This window comes from Acinonyx jubatus, chromosome E4, assembly GCF_027475565.1.
Source record: "Acinonyx jubatus isolate Ajub_Pintada_27869175 chromosome E4, VMU_Ajub_asm_v1.0, whole genome shotgun sequence".
Lineage (NCBI taxonomy): Eukaryota > Metazoa > Chordata > Mammalia > Carnivora > Felidae > Acinonyx > Acinonyx jubatus.
Window position 1 is genome coordinate 9,109,898 of NC_069395.1, and position 22,770 is coordinate 9,132,667.

Sequence of the window (22,770 nt, forward strand, 5' to 3'; positions counted from 1 at the left end):
ATAGTATGTTTTCTGGGTGAATCCTGCACACCACTAAAATTTGAGAAACACTGGTCGAGCGGGAGGAGATAACATCTTGAAATAAAATAGTAACAGTTTGAATGGAAAGGAGGAAACAGTCATCAGACCGAGGGCCTCTTGGATCCAGAACTGGCCTCTGCCAGCAGTCAGGGCACATGGCCCCACTGCCTAAAGAAGTGTCGATGATAGGGAGCCAGCAACACCCCACACTTCCTGCCCACCACCTCCCGCCATCGCTGCCTCGTAAAAGGACCTCCACTCCATACGATACGGCGTGAAAAGTACTGACCTCCAGTCTCAGCTTTTCCACTATGTGTGTGTTTTAACAAGTCATTTCATTGCTTGCGTCTCAGTTTCCTCAACCGTAAAATGGGGTGGTTAGACTAGATTACCTCAAAGGCCACCTCAAATCTAACCTCCTGAAAACAACTATGGATGATATTCAGAATCTAAGAGAACTCCTGAAAAAAAAACAAAAAATAAGAACCCCAATAGAAAAATTGGCCAAGAATATGAACAGGCAACTTATAAAAGAAGAAACTCAAAAAACTAACAAGCATATAAAGAGGTGTTCACGCTCGTTAATAATCAGAAAAATGCAAATTAGAACAATGGACTTCCTACTTATTAGATTGGCAAAAAATGGAAAGCTGGATCATGTCTCGTTTGGCAGGGATGTGGGGCTACGGGGACCCTGGTGCGCGGCTGAAGGAGCACAGTCGGGTAGAGACAGCCTGGAGAGCAATCTGGAGCTACTTAAGCCAAATTAAGCGTATGCCTCCCTGTGACCTAGCAAGTCTGCCCAGGCCCCTGTGTGTCGCCCACAGAAACGATCACACAGGCCTGTGATGGAACCCACATGAGGACATCAAGTGCAGGAGGCTGGATGAGTGAGCAGGTAAAATTTATAGAGTGCTACAGAATGGCACAAGCAACTGACTAGCTGTCCGTTTGGCAACACGGCTGGATCTTGAAAACAATGCTGAGTGGAGAAATAAGGCGGGGGGGGGCCCTAACAATACTCTATAACCCTGAGAGCACACAAGTCCTTACAATGTCCCACAAGGCCCTAGATGATCTTCCTCCCCCACCCCCCACACTCCCTCTACCTCCCTGACAGCATCCCTGTCCCCAGTGTTCACTCTGGCCCAGCCTCACCAGCCACCCTGCTGTAGTCAACACATGCAGGGTGGTGATGCTCCTACAGGACCTTTGCACTGGCTACTCCCTCCATCTAGAATCATAACCATTCAAAATCCTCTGCGCGCACGCACCCTCGCACGCGCGTGCGCGCGCACGCGCACACACACACACACACACACACACACCCCCTTGGTCCCCCTCACTCAGCTCTATTTCTACCTCAGACAACAATCAAATGTAATAAGTGAAAGGTAGTAAGTACTATCTCCCCACTCCCACCTTTTACTATGTGAGTGAGAATTTTTGCCTGTTTTGTTCACTGATGTCCCCCAAGGCCTAGAACAGAGCCTACCATAAAAGAGGCACTTAATACATTTTGTTGACTAATTGAATGATTACAACACCATACCACTCACACACCTGTCAAATGCAATTTTAAACACATTCATTGGGGCCCCTGGGTGGCTCAGTCGGTTAAGCATCCAATTCTTGATTTTGGCTCACGTCGTGATCTCACGGGGCATTATTTGAGCCCCGCATCCCTGCTTGAGATTCTCTCTCTCCCTCTCTCTCTCTCTGCCTCTCCCCAACTTGCACTCTCTCTCAGAATAAATAACATTTAAAAACAAAATAAATAAATAAACACATTCAATGAATATCACTCAATGAATGGTGAGTGAGAATGAGGGTTAAAGGATATTAAATTTATTTTTTTTAATGTTTGTTTTTGAGAGAGAGAGAGAGAGAGAGAGAGAGAGCATGAGCAGGGGAGGGGCAGAGAGAGAGGGAGACACAGAATCTGAAGCAGGTTCCAGGCTCCGAGCTGTTAGCACAGAACCCGACACGGGGCTCAAACTCACAAACTATGAGATCGTGACCTGAACCCAAATTGGACACTTAACCGACTGAGCCACCCAGGCGCCCCAAGGATATTAAATTTAAAGAGGGAAGGGCTTAACATGGAAAGACGATGAGAAGGTGCCATTTAGTGAGGAGTATGGGTAATTTAGGCTTGTGTAATTGAGATTAACACAGGAAGGTGACATCACTGTCCACTCACCCTCCCCTCTGCCCATCAGCACATCTGTTGAGAGTTCCCCTTCCTGCCAGATCTTTGCCTGAAAAAACCAAGCCCTGGCTGTGGGGAAGGGCCCTCTGTTCCATCTACACAGCTGCCATCTCTGGGATTTTAAGGTCACAACAGAGCTGAGGATACCTCGTGGGCAACAGTGCACACAACCCCACGCCCCCCCACCCCCGGTTCCTCAGTTTCCCCAAACAAAAGCTCCGCCCGAGGAGGAGGGGACTGGGCTCCACCCAGAATGGTACCTCAGACTGTAGAGCGAGTTCCAACTCACAAAGCCTTTCTGCAGCCTTGAAAGATCTCACTGTCCCATTGTATGAATACGAAAACTAAGGTTTAAAAAGGTTAGCAGTCATCCCATGTCACCTTGTTAGTGCCCGGCAGGACCCACATGTGAAGCGACCAGTGTTTCTTGACTCCGTGTTTTGTGTTTTCACTACCAATATCATCTGTTGCTCGGTGCAAAGAAGACGGCCCTGTTAGGGAAATCGACAAAATTAATTCTTCCAGATTTGATTTTGCATGATTCTGCCATCAGCTCTTTCCTGTTGCTAACCGCTCTTTGTCTCTAGGATTCAAATTCAAAACCTGTGGATTTGATACAGGCAGTCTGAAAGCTAATGTTAGAAAATAAGGCCAAACAGATCATCTATTACTATTAAGAATAAAGGATTTAAAAGGATTATCTGCTCTTTGCAAGCCGCCAGACGGGTGGAGACAGCACACTGGCAATCCACTCCGGCAATAAGTTCTGATATTGCTGCGGGGGGCGGATTGAGGGAGGACCCAGTGGGAATCTGGGGCGATCTGAAGGCAGTGCTGGGTGATTGACAAGGATCAGATTAGGAAAGGGTGCAGCTAACTGGTTTCTTAAGCAGACCAATTATTTAGGCCAAGAGATTAATACTTAAGAACAATACAGTCTGGGGGCACCTGCATGGCTCAGTCGGTTGAGCGCCTGACTTCAGCTCAGGTCTTGATCTCATGGTTCTTGGGTTCGAGCCCTGCATCAGTCTCTGTACTGACAGCTCAGAACCTGGAACCTACTTTGGATTCTTTGTCTCCCTCTCTCTCTGCCCCTCCCCCTTCATCCTCACTAACGTGTGCTCTGTCTCTCTCAAAAATAAATGAACATTAAAAACATTTTGGGGGGGGGGGCACCTGGGTGGCTCAGTCGGTTAAGCGTCTGACTCCAGCTCAGGTCATGATCTCGTGGTCTGTGAGTTCGAGCCCCGAGTTGGGCTCTGTGCTGACAGCTCAGAGCCTGGAACCCACTTCAAATTCTGTGTCTCCCTGTCTCTCTGCCCCTCCCCCACTCATGCTCTGTCTCTCTCTCCCTCTCTCTCTCTCTCTCTCTCTCTCTCTGTCAAAAATAAATAAACATTAAAAAATTTTTTTAGTTAAAAAAAAAACACAGTCTGGGGGCATCTGGGTGGTTCAGTTGGTTGAGCGTCCAACTTCAGCTCAGGTCATGATCTCATGGCTCATGAGTTCGAGCCCCAAATCAGGGCTCACTGCTACCAGCGCAAAGCCTGCTTTGGATCCTGTGTCCCTCTCTCCCTCTCTGCCCCTTCTCCTGCTCACGTGCTTTCTCTCTCAAAAATAAATAAAACATTTTTTTTAAAAAAAGAACAATACAGTCTGGTGTATGACTTGGGGTCTACTTGGATGCCCACTCACTGAAGTGACCATAGGCGCGTTCCCAGTCAGCAAGGTGGATAAGAATAGGCCTGATCCTTTGATCTGGTCTCCCTCAGAAGCAGTTCATGGCTTATAGTTCTTCACCTCACTGAACTTGGCCCGTACACGTGGGTACACTTGGTGGGAGCTCTATAAACCTCTCACCGAAGGCCATGTGATTACGGCTTTACACTGAAGCCCTGAAACCTTGCAAGTCTCCTACTAGGAAGCCTCTTTGGGATTACCAGTTGTCAGTGAAAATCCGTTTAGGCTGATCTCGTCTCAAGCCCTCATCCCCACCCAACAAACAACACGTAAAAAGAAATCAGCGTTAAGGATCACTGTTATCGAGGCATTGAGATATTTCCTCATGAGCTTCGTGGACCTTGAACACATTGTAATCTCTGTCACTCTCATTTTCCCTCAAGTTAAAATGGGGATTAAACTCGTGTGTGGTCCTAAAATTTAGAGATTATTTCTATGAGGAGCTAATACCCAATCCCTGGCACAAAATAAGCCTTTGAAAAATGGTACCTTCAGGGAAAGATAAGCCATCTTAGCCACCACCCCTCCCCTCCACTTTCATCCCAACCCCCCCATCCCCCCCACCCGACCCCTTATGGAAACCTTCCCTTTCAGATGGTACTCGGACAATCTAATGTTACCTGACACCTACCAGCTGCATAACCTTAAACAAGTCATTTGCTCTCTCCAGGCTTCAGTTTTGTCATTAATAAAAATAAAGGCCATGGACCAGAGGTATCCCTGCCACCTCCCAATTTTGATGTTTGTGATTATGAGTTTTAGTACAAAAGAGCTCCACAAGCAGCGAATTTTGATTTCTCTAAACCTTACAGATGGCTTGTGCATAGTTTTATTTAAGCTCAAAAGAGAAACAAACAAACAAAACAGTGTCTGGAGAATGAGACAGAACTTGGCCCTCAGACCTTGAAACCCAGGCAGAGATTCACGTAAGCAAACAAGAACACAAGATGCATTCAATTCGCATGAACTGTGGTCATAGAAGAGAAAACAAACCTCTCAGCCTGGAGATGCTAGGGAGTGCTTCAGCAAGCAAGAGACTTCTGAGCTGGGATTTCAAGGATGGAGGTCAGGGTAAAAACATTTCAAACAGAGGGAAGCATGTGCAAAGTCCCCGAGAGAGGTGAGGGCATGACACATGGAAGGATTCAAAAGGGGAGAACACCATAGCTACCGTATAGACAAGAGTGCTGCAAAACAAAGTGCGAGAGACAGAAAAAAAGCCAGATCATGCAGGACCTTGAGGGCTATGGAAAGACAGGAAGTCACTGAAGGGCTGTAAGCCCAAGGCAGATATGACCAAGTGTGAATCTTTGAATTTTTTTAAATGTTTATTTATTTCTGAGACAGAGAGAGACAAAGCATGAGCAGGGGAGGGGCAGGGAGAGAGGGAGACACAGACTCCGTATCAGGCTCCAGGCTCCAGGCTCCTAGCCGTCAGCACGGATCCCGACGTGGGGCTCGAACCCACGAACTGCGAGATCATGAGCTGAGCCGAAGTCCGGCGCTTAATTGACTGAGCCACCCAGGCACCCCAAATGTAAATCCTTTAAAAAATGACTCTGGCTATGGCTGTCGTGAAGAAATCAAATTAGAAGCAGAAAGCAAGGATACAGGGAGACAACTGGGGGATACTGCAAGAGTCCGGATGAAGGAGGATCGTGGTTTCCTGGTGGCAGTGGGGATGGAGAGAAGTAGATGACCAGAGAGGCCCTTAGGAGGTAAAGACAGGGAATTGGCAAAGGACTGGATAAGACAGCGAGGGAGAGGGAGGTATCAAGGATGAATTGCAGGGCTCGATGTCCACAACTGGCTGGACGGTCCGGTCCTAGAAGGGACACTTAGAGTCACCGGAGCTGGGTTTTATTACCTTGAGATTCATACGGCAGCACAGGAGAGACGCCAGGCTGGCGATATGAGTGGACAGTTCCATGGCATCTCAGTTGCAAATGTTGACACAGGATGCCTCGGTGAGCAGTCTGCTGAAGCCAGAGTGCCATATGAGATTACCTGGAGAAAAGAGTGTCCAGGGAGAAGAGAGGCCGAAGCAAGCCCACGTTTGGATGAGTAAAAAGGGATGAATGGCAAGTGACTGAGAAGAATGAGAAGGAGGAAGAAAAACACAAAAGTCTTTTCTCAGACTCTGACAAATTGTTTTTCGTTGGCTCTGCTTTTACAAAGAAAACCTGAAAAAGCAAGCAAACAAACCGCCACAGCCAAAGGGAAAGATTAAAAATAAAGAAGCCCGGCTATTCCATGTATATAATGATTATTCCTCAGATTACCAAGAATTGCCAAAATTCTCACTTCTTAAGGAAGATTGTTTATTTATTTAGAAAGCCCATGCCATGCTTCCCTTTAGGCAGATTATACTTACCCATCAATTGACTTTGGCCTTGGCCGTATGACAATGGATGTAGGCAGATGTGATACACACGATGTCCAAGCAGAAACTTTAAATATGCTTTACAGATTGGCTCCGGCTCTCTGGAGTTTCTGTCCTTCACCATGAGAACAGCATGTTTCTTCAACTGGGATCCTGAGGTGAGAGGACACAAAGAGCAGAACATAACCCAGGGAAGCCCAGGAAAGGCAGCATTAATTCAGCCCTCAGATAACATGAGCCAGAAATTAAGTGTACATGATTTTCAGCCACTGAGCTTTGGGGGCTATTTGTTACTGCAGCAAAAGAAGACTAATGCACTTGTCCACAGCGAGATTTCTTTACAATTAAATCTAATCATGTGTAACTCCAGTAGAAAGAGCAAAAGGACTCTCTTTGTCTAGAACATATTACATATCTGCCACTAATAAGCAAAGTACAGACTTTGTCTCATTGTAATCATCATGGCAATTATTTGCACCATGTTACATGAACAAACTGAGGCTCAGATCATTTAAGTCCATTTCGCACGATCGCAAAACTAGCGCATGGTGGAAATGGAACAAAAATTCGTCTGATTCCAAAAGCCTGTGCACTCTCCATGTTGCCATATTAAAGGATTTGCTAGAAAGCAGACCCAGATCTCCTGCGTGGGAAGCGAGAAAAAAGTGGGTGACCCATCCGTGTAGACTCAGGTCTACTCGCATCTGTGGGTATGTATGCTGCTGTTGAGCAAGCCCAGAGGAGCCAGCTAGAGGACATCTGTAACCCTGAATCTGAAATCTCACATTGCCACAAACTCCACCTTCCTCTCACCAGTGCTATCACCGCTGAGAAAATGGAAGCTATAAGGTGCAACTCAGAGCTCAAGTCAGATCACAATAAGCATTGGGAAAAAAGGTTGCCTTTCATCTCGATCTATATAGCCACGTAACCCAAGTGACTTTTTTTAAAAGCTCACTATGATCTGGGGCGTCTGGGTGGCTCAGTCGGTTAAGCATCCAACTCTTGGTTTCAGTTCGGGTCAGGATCTCACGGTTTCATGGGTTCGAACCCCATGTTGGGCTCTGCACTGACAGTGTGGGGCCTGCTTGGCATTCTCTCTCTCTCTCTCTCTCTCTCTCTCTCAATCTCTCTCTCTCCACACCTCCCCCACTGGTGCTGCCTCTATCTCTCTCAAAATAAATAAGCTTTTAAAAAATATAAATAAAAGCTCACTATGATCAACCCTTACAAATTCAGCTTGGTTTTCCCACCTAATCCTTGGTGATGGAAATCACATCTGCCTTCCTGAATCTTGAGACAAAACTAAACCTTTAACATGTGAAGAACGAAAGATAAGCAAGATACATTAACCACTTATCAGTGTTCATTTATCCTTTGAGGAGTTTTGTGCTGTGCCTGAGATTTAACGTTGCCTTGTAGATTCCCTGATGGGAGCTGGTGGTGATAGCGAGGGTGGTGATGTGCCGTGGAAAGGCAGAAGCACTGAGGTTACACAAGGCTGGGTTTAAATCCTGCACTGCGTCTTACTAGCTCTGTGACCTTGGAAACTTGACTTTACCTCTCTGAACATCAGTTTCCATTTTGCAAAATGTGGATGAAAATAGCTAATTCAATGAGCTGTCTGGCGATCAAGTGAGATGGTATGTTCACTTCGCTGCGGATCACTGGCCTCTGCCTCGAGCTGCAAAGAGACTCAGTGGCCAAGATGAGGTCTCTCAGAGCATCTTCTTCTGTTAGTTCTTCGTGTCCCCTTTAATGGCCGTATCAGCCTCATCATAGGACAGACAACATTTTTCCAAGCTCCTTCCCCACATTACCTCTAACCTTACAACCTTGAAGCAGAACAAACTACATTACACTCATTTTAGGGATCAGCAAACTGAGAGGTGAAATGGCTTGCCCCAGATTAGAGCCGGTCCTCCCGTCGCCCAAGCTGGTGCCTTTTCCAGTCTCCACCCCACCTCCCGCTCCTGGCTGCTAAGCTGTGACCCCCTCCATTGTTTCCAATGAGATCTCTGAAGGGAAGAAAAAGAAATTTCCTATCAGGACCCCTCCAAAAATATTGATTGAAGTCTTGTTCACCAAAAACTACAAATTATTGTTGAGAGAAATTAAAGATCTAAATAAATGGAGATCTGTATTCATGGATCAGACAGCTCAATATCACTGAGGTAGTGATTGATCAGTAAATTCAACAATCCAAAAAAAAAAAAAAAAATCCCAGCAGGCTTTTTGCAGACAATGACAAGCTGGTCCTAATATTTGCAGAGAAATGCCAAGAACCTAGAGCACCCAAAACACAATTTGGAACACAGTCGGAGGACTTATACTTCCTAATTGCAGAACTTATCATAAAGCTACAGTAATCAAGACCGTGTGGTACTGACCATAAAGAGAAACATGTAAATCAATGCAATAAAACTGAGAGTCCAGAAATAATCCCTTACATTTTCAGCCAATTGATTTTCAACACACGCACCAAGGCAACTCAAAGGAGAAAAGATCATCTTTTTGAAATAGGGTACTGGAACATGTGGATATCCACCTGAAAAAAAAAAAAAATTATATCCCTACTCACACCATACTTAGAAATTAACTCAAAGTTAATCAAAGCCTCATGTAAAAGCTAAAACTATAAAAGATTAAGAAGAAAATCTAAAATATCCTAAAATCTAGGGAAAAATCTGTATGACCTTGAATAGGCAAAGATTTCTTAGATAAGACAACAAAAGCACAATTCAAAAAAGGAAAAAAAAAAATGATTCAGTGGACTTAAACCCACATTACACCTCCTGGAATGAAAAAGACAGGTAATAACAAAGGTTAGTGAGGATGGAGAGAAACTGGAACCTTCATGAATTTCTGATGGAATTGCAAAATTTGCAGTTTCTCAAAAAGCTTAACATAAATTTACCATGCAAGCCAGGAAGTTCACTCCAAGAGCAATGGGAACATACATCCATACAACAGCTTGAACTTGAGTGCTCACAGCAGCATTGTTTATAAAAGTCCCAAAGTGGAAACAATCCAAACCTCAGTCAACTGAGTATGGATAAATAAAATGTAGCATATCCATACAATGTAACACTATTTAGTAATAAAAAGGAACAAAATACCAGGGTGCCTGGGTGGTTCCCACCTTGAGTGTCCAACTCTTTCTCGATTTCTGCCCAGGTCATTATTCATGGGCTCTGGCTCTACGCTGAGTGTGGAGCCTGCTTAAGATTCTCTCCCTCTGCCCCTCTCCCCTACTCGCATTCTCTCTCCCTCTAAAATAAACGTTTTTAATGTTTATTTATTTTTGAGAGAGAGAGAGAGAGCACGAGCAGGAGAGGGGCAGAGAGAGAGGGAGACACAGAATCCGAAGTGGGTTCCAGGCTCTGAGCCGTCAGCACAGAGTCTGACGCGGGGCTCGAACCCATGAACCGTGAGATCATCACCTGAGCCGAAGTCGGACACAACCGACTGAGCCACCCAGGTGCCCCTATTTAAAAAAATAAAATTTCTTTAAAAAAGGAAAAAAATACTGACACAGGCCACAACTTGGATGAACCTCGGAATTGCTATGCTAAAGTAAAAAAAAGCCAGACACAAAAGACTACGTATTGTATGACTCCATTCACGTGAAATGTCCAGAAAAGGCAAAGCTATAGAGGTAGAATGCAACTTTGCGGTTGCCTGGATGTGAACTGGGCACAGGAACTGACTGCAAACAGGCACCAAGGATCTTTCTGGGGTGATGGAAATATTCTAAAACTGGATTGTGGGAATGGCTGCACAGCCCTGTGAATTTACTACAACTCACTGAACTGTAGATTTAAAACAGATAAAGTTCATGGTAAGTAAATTATACTTCAAAACCTCTAGTTTTTAAGAGGTCTTAATCAATTCCTGTGCAAAATATCTCACACAAGGTGAAGGAGGAATCCCGGATGGGTCTGCTCCACGGCTTCCCCCGCGTTCTGTTCTCGGCCAAGGACACCTGAGCCCCTCTCTCCACACTAAGAGCTATTTCCTGCAGCAGCTGGGTTCAACTCCTGCACCTTAGTGACTCTGAGCAGCCCCGACTCAGGCCTCCGCGGCAAAGCTCACCTTGCGGAAATACTGTAAGAGCTATAAATACTTTAGGTCCTACGGGAGCCCTGTCACTTGTCTGCCACGGCACCAGTGACCTAGGGCAAGGAAAATTCTATTCCTAGGCACACTGAGTGTCCGTGAGCAGCCTGGTTGCAAGGCATTCTCAGATAATAAACGCTCTTTTGCGGCATGGTTTGGACCCTTAAGACATCCAGGCTCTCTTAAAAGCTAATTCCTGCAAGCTAATTGTAGCCAGTATCCCGGAAAACCAGGATGAAGGCATGTAACTAAAACCGAAGCCCGTTCACCAGGCGGAGGGGCTGGAGAACCTGGTCTTAGAGCAATTCCACCATTCTCAACCTGGACAGCATCATAAAGCCACCTGGTAAGCTTTTTTTTTTTTTTTAATGTTTATTTATTTTTGAGAGAGAGATCGAGCAAGCAAGGGAGGGGCAGAGAGAGGGAGACAGAGAATCCCAGGCAGGCTCCACACTGTCAGGTGCAGAGCCCGGCACAGGGCTTGAACTCACCAACCATGAGATCATGACCTGAGCCAAAATCAAGAGTTGGATGCTCAACCGACTGAGCCACCCAGGCGCCCCTGCTGGTAAGCTTTTTAAAAATACTATATACCTGGGCACCTCCGCCATCTCGCTCCTGCCCCGCCCCTGTTCTCCCCCTCCCCCACCCCCCCTCACCCCCCCAGATTCTGCATCTGACTGGCCCAGAATGTGGCCGGGGCATCAGTATTTTTTTTTAAGCTCTGCAGTGATTCTCCGGTGCATCCAGGGCTCAGAGTTATCAACTTCAGAAGGAAATGGTGTCAAAACAAGGTCTTCCTTCCATCCATAACACTCGAGCCTTAAAATACTTCTCCCTGATGCCTGGGTGGCTCTGTCAGCTGAGCGTGTCCGACTTCGGCTCAGGTCATGATCTCACAGCTCATGAGTTCCAGCCCCGCGTCGGGCTCCGTGCGGACAGCTCGGAGCCTGGAGCCGGCTTCGGATTCTGTGTCTCCCTCTCTCTCTGCTGCTCCCCCTCTCATGCTCTGTCTCAGAAATAAATAAACATTAAAAAAAAAATTTTAAAACACTTCTCCCCGAACCAGGGCCTTCTCCTTATCTAGTAAGAGAAGCAGCACAAAGCCAGCCGACATGGGACCCCCCACGCGGCATCCCCCAGCAAATGGGATGCTGTCATTTGCAGTGTAGATGCTGCAGTGTATATGAGTTTATCCCAAATGGGTTCGTGTTAAGGGAATTGACCCATACATCCTTCAACATAACACCTGAAAGAAGAGGTAATGTAATTACGTAACCAGAAGTGGAGAGGCTAAAAGAAAAAGGCAGTCTTTATTAGCCACATTTAAGAACTTCTCAAGACCAAGAATAAAACCAATTAGGACCCAGTGCAATAGGAACACAGTATTAAATATTAAAGGCAATCAAACATTAATCTTAGACCTGAGTGATCATGAGAATGTAGGACAGCGCTGTCTGCGGACCTGAGTGGACAAAAAAGCTTTGCGGATGAGGCACAGCTCTAGCTGGGCTTTGCAAGACTGACAGAATTTCAACTGAGGACATAAAAGGACAATAAAAAATTATCACCAATAACAATAATTGCAATAGTGCTTACCCTAAAGCAGGCACTCCCAAGCATCATTTGGTTCTGAACCTCACAACCACCTTATTTTACAGATGAGGATATGGGGGCTTGAAGGAGTTTTAAAACATGCCCACACTCCCAGTCCACAAGCAAAGCTGGACCCCATGTAACCTGACTTCAGAATCTGGGCACCCAGGCCACAGCAGAGAAACAGACAGGAATCTATCACTTGTGTGATACCGCGCAAGGAATCCACTATGCCAGGAATGCCGGGCCTTTGTCACCAGGGCGCAGAGGAGAAAACTGCCCAAATAGGACAAGGTCAGACCATCCACGTGGCTCTGACATGCCATGGCCCAGAAAGAGGGGGTACCCCAGATATTAAGCCAGCTGCAAACGGGATTTCCCGTTTCAGAAATGCAACACAAGACAGGCATCCGAAGAAGCGAGTATGAGGAGGGAAGCACAGGTCTGGAGACTTCCAGGGGGTGGGGTTTGGCTGGGGGCTGTGGGAAATAGCGAGGGCTGGACCAGCAAGGAATCACTGCTAAGCATCAGTCTGTGTCCTTCCCATCAGGGACCCTCCAGAATTGTGTGAGGAGCAGGAAAGACAGAGACCGTGAGAGGTAAGTACACAGGCAGTTCACAGAGACGACATGAAAAACTGCTGAGCGTGCCTTCCTTGGCTTAACCACGTGTTTCAAAATGCCTCGTTGTAAAGTGACCAACTGTGTCACCGGGTGCCCAGTGTATGTTTTCATCCCTGGGAGCACACCCAGGTGAGTGTCTGCAAAAGGCATACGGACGTGGGATCTCTGCCTGCAAGGAACAGACGATCTTGCTGGAAAAAGAGGGAATAGTACTTATGAGTGATCTCCTTGCGTCATTGGAACCCAATTAAGAGAAGCCTCAGAAGAAAGGGGAAACAAGGAAGGAAGCAAGCAAGGAAAAGAGGGAGGAGCGGGGGAGAAGGAAGGAAAGGCAGAATGAAAGAGAGGAAGGAAGGGAAGGAGAGAAGGGAGAGAGAGAAGGAGGGAGAGGGAGAGAAAGGAAGAAGAGAGGGAGAGAGACACCCACGTTCACAGAAGACATTCATTCAGGGGGATGGCCATCAAAGCGTGAATCACATACCATCTGCATCAGAATCGCCCGAGACGCTTCGCAACAGGACAGACTCTCTGAAGTGGGACTTCAGAACTGAAGCCATCAGAGGAATTCCCCGGAAGGAATCTGGGGCACTCTGAAGTCCGAAAACTACTAGTGTGAGCATTGCCTGTGGTCAGTCCACACGCTCAGCACCTGGACCTGCCCCTTTGTCTCCAGCTACAGACCATACACACAATCTCATGTTCGGGTTGGTGGGCCCGAAGCTGCGCGAAATCTTATGCCATCAGATAAAGATGAGACGACACTCCTAGTAAAGTACGGTTCTCGGAGCGAGGCAGACTCCAATTCAAATCCCATTCCCACTTCTTCGCAGCCACAAGACTTGAGGCAAATTACTTAAACCCACGAAGCGTCAGGCGACTCATCTTAAAACGCTCAAGAGACTGTTGACAGTGATCATCGGGCAGGACCCACTGCTGCCTCGCAGCTCACTGCCTTTCGTTGGCTGACTTTGAAGACCGGACTTCTTAGAAGTATTCTTTGAGTGCTAACCCTAGTTAGACATCAAAACTGCAATGCCCTTAAGCATTTCATCTGTTTGATCTTACTCATTCCTTAGAACATTCTCCTGACATCATGGCCTCCAAGCTATCCCACATGCATTTCTATCAGAAGCACACACACACACGCACACGCACCTGTATACCCTCTTTATTCTTGTATGCCCATATACATCCTTCAACATCTCATTCAAACATCACCTCTACTTTAAAAACTTCCCAGACCCCAGACCCTTGCCCCACTTCAACCATACCCACCGCCTGTGACTGCTCACAGAAACTGAATGAGCTCCACAGGTCTGATCTCACCACATTCTGATGACTGATCTGCTGTCTCTCCCCACTGGACAATGGTTTCCCCAAGGGCTAATACTTACTGATCTCTGTAACCCCAGCACTGAATATCATGCCTAGAATGCAGAAGCATTCCATAATTTGTTAATATATTCCATATGTAAAATGTGAAATTATGAAACTGATTTCTTACAGTGTTACAACTTTCTCCTCATACCATTGTTTTCAAAAGCCAGTGTCAGGGGTGCTTGGGTGGTTCCCCTGGTTGAGCGTCCAACTTCAGCTCAGGTCATGATCTCACAGTTCATGAGTTTGAGGCCCACGTCGGGCTCACTGCTGTCAATGCAGAGCCTGCTTCAGACCCCCTGTCCCCCTCTCTCTCTGCCCCTCTCCTGCCCATGCTCTCTCTCTCAAAAATAAATCAAAACACTTTTTTAAAAAGCCAGTTTAAGTCAGAGAAAAAAAAATAATCACTCTGGTTCAGTTTATTGGGGTTTTGAACAATCTGAATCAGAGCCACTCAGCTTGATCCCCCCACCTTATTCATTAGATTTGGCTCTGAATTACAGAATCCGCTCTGATAAAAGGAAGATTTTCCACCATCAAACGTGTTAACAAGACAGTCTCTGACTCTGAAGGCAATTCAAGTCAATGCAACAAATACTGATCAAGTATAAAGCACTAAGATAGACTCTAATTTGTAATTCTATAAAAAGAATACTTCCCAGGGTGCCTGGGCGGCTGAGTCAGTTAGGCATCATGAGTTCAAGCCCTGCATCAGGCTCAGTGCTAACAGCTCAGAACCTGGAGCCTGCTTCCTATTCTGTGTCTCCCTCTCTCTGTGCCCCTCCCCTGCTTATTAAAAAAGAAAAGAGAGAGAGAGAGAACACTCTGGGGCGCCTGGGTGGCTCAGTTGGTTAAGTGTCCGACTTCAGCTCAGGTCATAATCTCGCGGTGCATGGGTTCAAGCCCCACATCGGGCTCTGTGCGGACAGCTCAGAGCCTGGAGCCTGCTTCAGATTCTGTGTCTCCCTCCCTCTGCCCCTTCCCTACCTCACACTCTGTCTCTGTCTCTCTCTCTCTCTCAAAACTAAATAAACATTAAAAAAATAAAAAAAATTAAAGCATACTTCTAAAGTCATAGCATTCCAGACAGAACTTCCCAAGGTGCTGACCTCCTGGTTGACTGACAGGCTCTTCCCCAGACCATCTGTGGGTGTCTGCCTTGCTGTGCAAACCCAAATTGCCCCCATTGTGAATCGCTGTCCATGACGTTTTCTTCCCATTTCCTATGACTGAGCTCACCTTTTCCATTCAAACCATCAATGGTCACGTTTCAAAAGTCTACTTAAATAACAGCTACCATTTCTTGAGTGGATCTATGTGCCAGGCACCCTAGTAGAGGTTTTACGTACACACAATCACTTTAAATCCCAGCAACACTATGACACAGGTACTAAAAGCATCCTCATTTCACACATGGAACGTAATACGTGGTGGAACCAGATGTGACTTCAGAACCCACGCTCTCAGCCACAGAGGTACACACCTGCCCAAGCTCGTTAAATATTCGCACACTACCCTGCAGATGAGGTATTATTCTGCCTTCCAATGAGGAAACCGAGGCTCCGGCAGATGAATTCCAAATTACTTAAGCCGCTCCAGTGACTCGCACGTCTTCAGCTCTGTGCTGGCTGCTGTGTTGCCAACACAGAAAAAACCGCAGCCCACCAGGAGGATGGCAGGGCTCAGAGGTGCCTGGAGACGGGCCCCTGACATACCATCAAGGCTTGCCAGTGTATCCATTGTCCTCAGTCACAGGAGGTATTAAACTGCAAGTTTTACTTTAGCTAGTTCGACTTCTCTTTTTAACTGCTGCTTGCAATTCAAACAGTCCTCTCTGATGCAAAAATGAACAGCACAGGTGAGACCATAAGGCAATGTGGTTGACTTTTTAAAAACTCCCGTACTGGGGCGCCTGGGTGGCTTACTCGGTTGAGCGTCTTGACTCTTGATTTCAGCTCAGGTCATGATCCCAGGGCTGTGTGATCGAGCCCTGCGTCGAGCTGTGTGCTGACAGCATGGAGCCTGCTTGAGATTCTCTCTCTCCCTCTACTTGCCCCTCCCCTGATCCTGTCTCCCTCTCTCTCAAAAGTAAACAAATAAACTTAAAAAAATAAGGTAAAAAATAAAAACTCACGTACCGAAGTTTATTTAGCCAAATGAAAACAATTCCTTTTGAAAGAGTCATTTTAGGGGAAAGGAAGTTGCCACTAAATACGCAACCAAAGGGCAGAAGGTTTACGTCCTTACCAGTTACAAATATCTGTAATTACAGTATTAATCAAGCACTGAGCAGTATCTTGGAACAAGCAATGTACATCATTGGCAAGCACACTTGCCTCATGCCGCAGAAAGAAGTCACTCAAGGGACAGGAAAGAAAAGTATTTGCTCCCATGGGGCGCCTGGGTGGCTCAATCGGTTAAGCGTCTGACTTCGGCCCAGGTCATGATCTCACCGTTCGTGAGTTCGAGCCCCGCGTCGGGCTCAGTGCTGGCAGCTCAGAGCCTGGAGCCTGCTTGGGATTCAGGGTCTGTCTCTCTCTGCCCCTCCCTCACTCATGCACTGTCTCCTCCATCAAAAATAAACATTTAAAAAGAGAAAAAAGTATTTGCTCCCACTCGCATTCAAACTACAGGGTGTTGCTCTCTCAGTCAGCATGTGGATGGATGCCCCATTCTGGACATTAGTGAAAAATCGATGTCCTGTCCGTGAACCAACAGCCTTGAAACCAGCAGATAAAATACCAATTCTCAGCAAAATTAGACCCAAAGTGCCCAGACAAGTCATATGCCAGAGTCTACCTTTGGCCTCAGATTTTCCTATTCCCAACCCTGACTGGGCTGAGATGCACTATATCCTCTCCTGGGACAAGGTCAGCAGTTCAGCTAAGGCAGCACTTTTCCAGCACATTTCCATCCCTGGCTCCCGACCCATGGCCGGCACTGCCGCCCAGGCTATTACACCAGTGGAATTGAGTCATAAGACCACGCTTACTCACCACGAGCGATGAAATGGGGGGAAACTGCAAAAAAATAATTCTCCCTTTAGAGCTTTGCTACTTCTCTTCCTGTGAATAAAGTGATATTTGTGATCATTATGTAATCAGGGAAGGATCATATTAACACCAAGAAGAATTTCCTGGGTTTAAGAAGAAAATAAGGACTTCCGAAGTAAAGACCCTCAGAATTCAACTCTGAGGTTCTTGCCTCAAGCCTGTCTGTGACCTCCATCAACGGAGATGAGGAAGTGAGGGGGATGCTTCCCCTGGCCCATTTCTCTACAAGTTCTGGTTGCTGCTGTTGAGCTGGGACTAAGCACACTGTTGGCCCCTTTTCCCCTGCACAGGAGAGAGTGAAAACCCGGACTCATGTCTTGGGCTTTTAGCTCTTATAACACCCATAAAGCTGTGGAGAGATGCTGAGTCCAAAGAAAGAACAAACCGGCCTTCAAAGAAATCTTAAAAGCAATTAAAATCTTAGCTGGAATTTTCTTTAAAGGACACCCAGTGAGCATTCCATTCGTAATAATAATAATAATAATAATAATAATAATAATAATAATAAAACTTCTCAGGACTGTCTTTCCCTATCCGTTTCCTACTCTCTCTCTCAGAGAGCACAGACGTGCCATCCCACACTCCTCCTCTGCCCAAACACACTCTCTCAGACCTCGGCTGGCATTTGCTGTCATCCCCCTTCTGGCTTTGCTTTCTGGAATGCTCTTCTTTCCCTCGAGGACTGCTGTGCCCTTGCCAGGGGGCCCATCCCTCAGCCCCACTGCCTCCTTAAGATGTGATCCCACACATCGTGAGCAAAAGCAGCCACACATCCAAGAAGCCTACTTCCTCTTGCAAGGCAGGGGGAAAAGGAAAGCTTCTGAATGTGAACACGTTGTAGGTTTTTTTCATCTTTATCTCACTTGCCCACCAAAATATAGACTTAAATGTATGGAAGGTGGATGATACCCGAAGTCAGATGACCTGGATTGTCTTAGTCACTGTGTGTGAGACCTTGGGGCAACGAACCTAAACTTTCTGGCCTCAGTCTATAAAATAAAGTAATAAAGTAAAGTAATAAAGTACTTTATCTATAAAATAAAGTAACAGTGGGGCGCCTGACTGGCTCAGTTGGTTAAGCATCCAACTCTTGATTTTGGCCCAGGTCATGATCCCCAGGTTTTGAGATCGAATCCCATACTGTTCAGGGCAGAGCCTGCTTGGGATTCTCTCTCTCCCTCTCTCTCTCTGCCCCTGCCCCACTCCCAGTCGCACTCTCTCACACATGTTCTCTCTCACCCTCTCAGAATAAATAAATGAACACTAAAAATATATATATATGGTGGGGCACCTGGGCGGCTCAGTTGGTTGAGTGCCTGACTCTTGATTTCAGCTCAGGTCATGATCCCAGGGTCATGGGATCAAGTCCTGCATCAGGATCTGTGCTGACAGCATGGAGCCTCCTTGAGATCCCCTCTCTCTCTCTCTCTCTCTCTCTCTCCCTCTGCCCCTCTCTCCCACCCATGTGCTCTCGCTCTCTCTCTCTTTCTCTCCAAAAGAAAATAAATAAAAATAAAATAAAATAAGAAAATGAATTTTAAGAAACTTGGGAAGGGGCACCTGGGTGGCTCAGTCGGTTAAGCATCCAACTTCAGTTCAGATCACCATCTCATGGTTTGTGGGTTTAGGCCCCGCACTGGGCTCTGTGCTGACAGCTCAGAGCCTGAAGCCTGTTTTGGATTCTGTGTCTCCCTCTCCCTCTCTCCCCATCCCCTGCTTGTACTCTCTCTCTCAAAAATAAATAAACATTAAAAAATTTTTAAAAAAATTTCGATAACAATGTTTTCATCACAAGGACATGATGATGATGATAAAGTGAGAAAATATGCTTTGTCATAAGAAATAACAAGAAAACTCTGAAGTACATACTCCTCAAACTCATGAACCCTGAGATTATGACCCGAGCCTAAGTCTGATGTTTAACCGACTGAGCCACCCAGGTGCCTCTGCTGGCTTCAATATTTTGCACTGCTTTGGATATTATATATGGATCATTCTCAATCATTATAGAAGGTTTAAGAAGATACTTAGAGATATAAAATGGCCTGTTTTCCAGATTGTCCACTTTTCTGAAATAGACTTTTTTTGGTTATTTGCTTTTTTTAACTGAAGTTGAGTTGACCTACAATGTTATGTTAGTGTCAGGTGTACAATATAGTGATTTGACAATTCTGTACACTACTCAGTGCTCACCACAATAAATGTAGTCACCATCTGCCAAGTTTGTCACTCTTCACAATCTTGGCTAGGATATTAAAGATTAGCTACCTTCACCTATGTCGTGAGTCACCTGATTCTACCAACCTGTTTGGGTGAATTCCATAAAGCAGAAGCCAAAATCTTTAGACTACCAATTCTAAATCTAAATTCCTAATTCTCAGACTCACACTCCACATAAAATTTCCAAACTATAGCTTATCCATAGCACAAGAGGTATTTCTGATCTGATCCCCTTTTAAAAAGAGACTCCTATTCATTCTGAATTCTAGAAATCAAGATTCTCCTGTCCTCAAGTTTCTAATGAATAGCAGGCAAAGGCATCAGACACAGATTATAACAGGGCTAAGTTAGAAGGGACAAAAGCGTGGAACCCAGGACCAAAGGAACAAAGAATTAAGGAAAAGTCACTAGAGTGCTTACACAAAAATACCAAATCTACTCCTTCTAAAATAGATGAAAAAGATGGTGAGCCTCTGTGGATCCAATGCCTTCTGGTGAAAAAGATTCCAAAGTGATCCCTTCAGGTTCTATGTGGAAAGGTGCCGGTGTGGATAAGTCAGAGCTTGGGTGAAAGGGGACCCAAAGAAAGGGAGGACGCAACCACAAAGTGATATGCAAGCTAACGGAGGGTGTAGCACATAGGACCTTCTTTATTTTTGAGCTTCACATTTGGTATATAGGTACCTATGGACCAGGTCAAAGAAGAACCAGGCTGCTCCTGGTCTGGAGCTCCTACTCCAGAAAGGCAGCTGGTGGTGGGTATCTTTTCCCACCCCCAACCCCTGGATTGGAGGAGCCCTGCCTTTTAATGGAGATGTAGCATTCACCTTGATTCACAACTGCCTGTTGGCTAGCTCGTCACTGGACTGAGGGAAGAAGATGTATAAGAAAGATGAGGAGAGGCAGCTGGGAAGAGATTTTTAATAAGACTATTACTGAATTGCTCTCTGCCAGATTCCATGCCCAGCAGATAATCAGCAACAAATTTAATTTCCCTGGGTCTTCTATAATGAAGATATGCTATCTTCTGTAGGACATTCAAGTTTAAATAGGTGGATTGTCTGAAGCACTCCCAAATTCTGGATAACCCCAGGATCTCCTTACGTGAGAGTTTTCCCTTAGATTATCCACACCATCATCAACAACAGTAGCTAAAAAGGATATAAGAAAACCTGGATTCCATTCCCAAAGAGGCATTTAACTCTGCTCAAGCTGGTAAGAAACCAAGAGCTCCAACTGATCACGTGCTCAAATTATAAGACTTAAACTTGACAACAAAACCCAAATAAACATAACACCAGGGGCGCCTGGGTGGCGCAGTCGGTTAAGCGTCCAACTTCAGCCAGGTCATGATCTCGCGGTCCGTGAGTTCGAGCCCCGCGTCGGGCTCTGGGCTGATGGCTCAGAGCCTGGAGCCTGTTTCCGATTCTGTGTCTCCCTCTCTCTCTGCCCCTCCCCCGTTCATGCTCTGTCTCTCTCTGTCCCAAAAATAAATAAACATTGGAAAAAAAAAATTTTTTAACATAACACCATAAGACACTTTCCATTGATCCCTCCTTTGAGTTCCCTGCATTTTGCTTAACATGATGCTCACCATGTGTGGCTAAGAAAAGACAATACCCTCAAAGGCAGAGAAAGCTCAAGAGACCTGTCCATGGGATAATAGGCTCAGCTGTGGAAACTCCACACTCCAGATTGAATTTCACAAGCAGGACAGGCAGGCACCACCAAACTGGGTCCAGCGTCATGGCTATGGCTTCTGCTTCTCTAATCCGGTTTCGTCTATGAGTCAAGGGAAAACCTGGAAATGTTATACTAAGCATGAAGGCGTTTCCAAGAGACCCAGGACGCCATCCCCAAAGAAGTACCTTTTCTTTTTCCTTTATCTACCCACCTTCAAAGAGCGATCACATAATGGGGCACCTGAGTGGCTTAGTCGGTTAAGCATCTGACTCTTGGTTTCAGCTCAGGTCATCATCCCACGGCTCATGAGATCAAGCCCCAAGTTGGGCTCTGTGCTGACAGCACAGAGCCTGCTTAGGATTCTCTCCCTCTCTGCCCCTCTCCAACTTGCGCTCTTGCTCGCTCTCTCTCTCTCTCTCTCTCTCACACACACACACACACACACACACAAAATAAATAAACAAGCTTTAAAAAAAGGTGATCACATTAAATGACTCAAGAATAACCTAATAGGATGCTGAGATGCTCCAGACAAAAGTCCAGTAGATTTTTCCCCAATAGGAAAATTTAGTTCTTTAGAGCATACCTCAAGAATCATACATACTTAATATATGATTAATAATTAAGCCTTCTATTGTAGACATTGACATTAAAAAATAAAATATACAGAGATTGCACAAATCTTGACAGTAATGTCAGTTATCCATCCATCCATTCAATAAATATTCAACTAAACCAAACATCTTTATTATAAAACACCCATGTGACAAGCAAAATGAGGAATAGAAAAATAGGTAAGAAATAGACTTTGCCTTCAAAAACTAAGTCAAGACACATACACAAAAACAAAAATAAAATCAAAACCAAAAAAATAAAGAAAAGAAAAATATAATAGAAAGTAGAAAAAAAAAAAAAACAACACAGAAAGCTATTGCCCTGAGAGCGGTAAAGTGCCATACTCATCTGAGCTCAGAGAAACCTGAAATCGTTCCTGGTGGAAGGGGTCAAGAAAAGCTTCACAGAGAAAAGAGTATTTCAGATGACCTTTGAAGGATGGGTAAGATTTCAACCTGAAAGATGAAAGAAAAGTGCATCCAGCTGGAAAGATCGGCCTAACCAATGGATCTGAGGAGGCCAACACAGAAAACAAACATTTTTCAGTCTGGCTGGAAAATAGGTTGCGAGGCATATAAAGCAGAGGGGGGAAAGTAGGAAAGTAAGCTATAACTATTTCACAGATGGCCTTCAATAAGAATTTGGAATTTGTATTGTAAATAATGAAAAGCCACTGAAGGTTCTCAGCTCAGGAGTGGCGCGGTGAGACTTCAGAACATAGATTAGAGGAAAATGCAACCAGAGGCAAACAGACAAGTCAGGATAGAAATGTGAAATATGACGGTGTAGATTAAAAAAAAAAAAAAATCCGGGGTTTCAGAGAGGGTGTGAAGAGGAAGAGGTAGACAAGAGAAAGGTTGAGTCAGGGTCAACGGGATTTGCCATCGGTGGTCATGTGGGACCAGAACATCAAAGACCATCCTGACGTATGCATTCTGGATGTCTGAGAAGATAGTCATATTATCAACAGAAACACAACTTAGGGGGTGACAAAGCCTGTGGAGCCCCTAAATGTTTATGTTTGGCCATCAGATGGCATTGTGGAGCTGGTGCCAGGAAGACACTCAGGGGAAAATACAAAGGTCTCATTCAGGTGGCTCAGTCGGTTGAGCATCCAACTTTGGCTCA

At 45.6% G+C, this 22,770-nt stretch overlaps 1 long non-coding RNA gene across 5 annotated transcripts in view; it reads right to left on the bottom strand.

Annotated features, from left to right (window-relative positions):
- Nucleotides 1–22,770, bottom strand: part of LOC106965573 (uncharacterized) — a 45,126-nt gene that overhangs the window by 11,795 nt on the left and 10,561 nt on the right. For 2 of the 5 annotated variants that reach the window (XR_008293260.1, XR_008293258.1), the window contains exons 3-7: nucleotides 17,068–17,136; nucleotides 7,918–8,904; nucleotides 6,348–6,501; nucleotides 5,841–5,980; nucleotides 2,615–2,724 (exon numbers count right to left, since the gene is read on the bottom strand). This is a non-coding gene — a long non-coding RNA (uncharacterized LOC106965573). The remainder of the gene's footprint in view (nucleotides 1–2,614; nucleotides 2,725–5,840; nucleotides 5,981–6,347; nucleotides 6,502–7,917; nucleotides 8,905–17,067; nucleotides 17,137–22,770) is intronic. The other 3 variants (XR_008293259.1, XR_003425753.2, XR_008293261.1) reach the window with 3 other exon arrangements.